Source organism: Sus scrofa, chromosome 7 (assembly GCF_000003025.6).
Source record: "Sus scrofa isolate TJ Tabasco breed Duroc chromosome 7, Sscrofa11.1, whole genome shotgun sequence".
Lineage (NCBI taxonomy): Eukaryota > Metazoa > Chordata > Mammalia > Artiodactyla > Suidae > Sus > Sus scrofa.
In genome coordinates, this window is record NC_010449.5 from 31,709,655 (window position 1) to 31,713,798 (window position 4,144).

Below are 4,144 nucleotides of genomic sequence, written 5' to 3' on the forward strand. Positions count from 1 at the left end.
TGTCCTCCATTTAAACCCTGCTTCTTTTCCTTTTGGCGGCACCACCTTTCCCTCTACTAGGTCAGGAATTTGCACTCTTGGACTTACTCTGAACCTTTGCCATACTGAGCCGTCATCAGAAGGGTGGCATTAGGGGCCTCGGTGGAATCCAGGGCAGTGGGACCTCCGGGACCTCTGTTTCCTCATCTGGGAATCTGGAGTAATAACAGCCCTACCTCATAGGGTGGTTGTGCAGAACCATATGTGAACTTCCATGAAGTGCTTAGAACAGAGCCTGACACACAGTAAAGGGTTAATAAATGAGTGCCACCTGGAAGGGACCCCACCCCCACCCCGGTAATAGCGGAATGGAAAAGTGGGGCTCCTATAAGTTGCTCTGACTCCCACACCCCGTTTATAAGATGCATTAGGATGTCACAGAGACAGACAGGTTCTCTGGAGGAATGAACATCAGTGGGTGTAGCAGGTTAAGGGCACCTGTGTATCTGTGGTCAGAAGAACAACATATTTCCTTCACGGCTACCGCCTCTCCAAAGCCCTGCCTGCTGTTGGTCACCATCTTACAATCAGTGGGGGAAATACAGAATATCTTCAAAGGTGTCAGAAATCTCTTCAGCCACAAAGGAGGAAGGCCTAGTGAAAATAGGGGCATGAATGCCAACAGGTGTTTGTTTATCTGTCAAAGAGAAAAAGAAATCAGGAGTTCCCATTGTGACTCAGCAGGTTACAAACTCAACTAGAATCCTTGAGGACTTGGATTCGATCCCTGGCTGCACTCAGTGGGTTAAGGATCTGGCGTTGCTGTGAGCTGCAGTGTAGGTTGGGAAATTCCATATGCCACAGGTGCGGCCCTAAAAAGAAAAATGAAATAAAATAAAATAGAAAAAAAAAAAAAAAAAGGAGTTCCCGTCGTGGCGCAGTGGTTAACGAATCCGACTAGGAACCATGAGGTTGCGGGTTCGGTCCCTGCCCTTGCTCAATGGGTTAAGGATCTGGCGTTGCCGTGAGCTGTGGTGTAGGTTGCAGACAAGGCTCGGATCCCCCGTTGCTGTGGCTCTGGCATAGGCTGGTGGCTACAGCTCCAACTGGACCCCTAGACTGGGAACCTCCATATGCCGCAGGAGCGGCCCAAGAAATCGCAAAAAGACAAAAAAAAAAAAAAAAAAAAAAACAGTATCAGAGAGAGCTCCCCAGCAGCAGAGCAGTCCCATAAGTGGAAAAGTTGCCTTACAACTGGGATTAAGCGCATCAATGAATTCTTCAAGGAGAAACCAAAATTGTGCTACTGAAACTCCTCAGATGGTTGAAACATGCATTGAAATGGATCATAATTCGTGAGTCATCCCAGAAGGAGACTTGCAAGGAGATTCCTATTATTGGCCTGCTCCATGAGGTGTAAAGGAAAAACATTCCTGGTCTACAAAGACGCAGAGTCCTCGGATACTGATAAAAAGTTTAATGGACCTCAAGTGGACTTCAAAAGAGAGAGAGGCGATTTGGCTTCAGCTCTGCACATGATGTGAACATCCTTCTGGCAGCAATGCAGGAAGTTGCTCTCTGAGACAGAGGGTGCAGGATGCTGTGGGCTTGTGCCTTCCCATGAAAACTTAAAAAGGAGCCATCAAAGCTCCTCTTTTCCAATAAAAGAAAAATACAGCTTTCTGAATTAAATGCTTGAGAAATGTCCTTTCCCGGCTGGCTCAGATTTAGCCCCTCAAATGTGTCACTGAGCCCACACTCAACATTTTTTGTTGTTGTTGTTGTCTTTTGTCTTTTTATGGCTGCACCCACGGCATATGGAGGTTCCCAGGCTAGGGGTCTAATCAGAGCCGCAGCTGCTGGCCTACACCACAGCCACAGCAACGCCAGATCCGAACCACATCTGTGACCTACACTGCAGCTTGCAGCAACACCAGATCCTTAACCCACTGAGCAAGGCCAGGGATCAAACCTGCAACTTCATGGTTCCTAGTTGTATTCATTTCCGCTGCGCCACGATGGGAATTCCACATTCAACATTTTTTGATAGAGTTGATCTATCCTTGGCTTCTAGAGAGGATGAGGAATATAAGTTTAGAGAAGACAGCTTAGTATTGCAAACGAGGTTGATCCCCTTCCCAGTGTGCAAGTATTGACATTTGAAGACACCGCCCAGGTTTGTTACATATTTGTTGCATAAACTAGAACCAAAGTTAGCTCCTGGAGTGATTGAAATAAACTGGGACAATTCTGCAATTTCACAAGCTAATTGTGACTCAGAAGAGGACACAACCACCTTGTGTTTGCAGTTATCTGGGCAGAAGCAACATCAGGAATCTGGAGAGATCCTTGCCCATGTTAGCAGACAAGGAGCTTAGAAAGTCCATAAGCAGGTTGCTTACATACACTGCCTCATGCCTGATTGGCTTCAGATTACAGGTAATCCCTGTCACTGGTGAGTGAAGGACTGTTACTAAGTAGAAGCTATTCTTGAAGAGAAAACCTGAAGGCACATTTCTGCCTAAGGACTCTGTGCAAGAGTCCTCTTCTCTGCAAGCTTCTGTCACAACAGCAGATCCCTGCCTGCCTGAAACAACTGTGGAATCACGAGTTTAGATTTAGATGCTCACGACCCTTATGCAATTCCCTCCTCCACTGCCTTAGCACTTTTGGAACATTGTAAAGATCCCAGTTCTTGCATGTTTTTAAAAAACTGCTTATTCTATCACTAAAAAAACCTGCCCTTTTAGCCTGCAGTTTATCTGCCACGCAGTCATCTGCAGATGCAGTGCCTCTGACGGAATTGGTGGGCTCCTTTACCATCAGTGATTTTTTTTTTTTTAAAGGAGTGTCATTAAAAACAATGAGTTCACTGATTAGAATGAGAACCAGTCAAGACAAAGTAAACCCTCCCATCCTCAAAGGGCATTACCTAGATCTGCTTTATGTTCATCATCCCGTACACCTAGAGCAAGCTCACATATAGAGTTAGGTTCTTCAGTGCGGTAAGCTTAGTGTGAGTATCTGTCACATGTGATCTGTTTCTTCAATAGACGTGGTGCCTATTGAGATGACAGAGAATAGAGCTTCATGTGTGCAGTAAAGCTACAAAAACATTTAGCCAACTTAGTTAACAGTTGGTTTTTAATGGCTGTAGTAATTGAGTGAGGCCACACTGGGGCATTTGCTATGAAGAATTCTATTTCTGGAGTTCCCACTGTGGCACAGTGGGTTAAGAATCCAACCGCAGTAACAGGCCATAACTTTTTTTTAAAAATTCTATTTCTTATTGAAGAACAAATTATTATTTTTTTGTCTTTTTTTTTTTTTTTTGCTATTTCTTGGGCCTCTCCTGCGGCATATGGAGGTTCCCAGGCTAGGGGTCAAACAGGAGCTGTATCCTCCAGCCTACGCCAGAGCCACAGCAACGTGGGATCCGAGCCGCGTCTGCAACCTACACCACAGCTCACGGCAACGCTGGATCGTCAACCCACTGAGCAAGGGCAGGGACCGAACCCTCAACCTCAAGGTTCCTAGTCGGATTCGTCAACCACTGCACCATGATGGGAACTCCTGAAGCACAAAGTATTAGGATGAGTATTTCAACAGTGTGATCAATGTTTGAAATTACCATTTTTTCTAATAATTTTTCTATAAACTTTCAAAAGTAAAATATTTGCAGTTATTATAAATCAAGCTTTGGAAACCCTCAAAATAAAAACTGTTTTCCTTTTAGGAAAAAAAATGCAATTTTCTAGTGCAAGGATAGTGCATTACACTTAAGTGTTGCTATAGTTTAGACTCAGTCTCCTTGTCTCTTTCACAAAAGGTACTGCTAAATAAGTTGGATTTTCTAAATGTATTAAAATTTCAGATTTATAAAGTTGAGAGTGGAGTTTTATTTATAGGCCTCAGGGATTAATTTTTTTAACAAATGCTATAACTTAAAACAGATTTTTGGGGGAGTTCCCATTGTGGTGCAGCAGAAACGAATCCGACTAGTATACATGAGGATGCAGGTTTGATCCCTAGCCTCACTCAGTGGGTTAAGGATCTGGTATTGCTGTGAGCTGTGATGTAGGTTGCAGACATGGCTCTGATCCCACGTTGCTGTGGCTGTGGTATAGGCTGGCAGCTGCAGCTCCAATTGGACCCCTAGCCTGGG

General features: G+C 44.5%; 1 pseudogene; it reads left to right on the forward strand.

Annotated features, from left to right (window-relative positions):
- Window positions 398-3,153, forward strand: LOC100154201 (annotated as a pseudogene).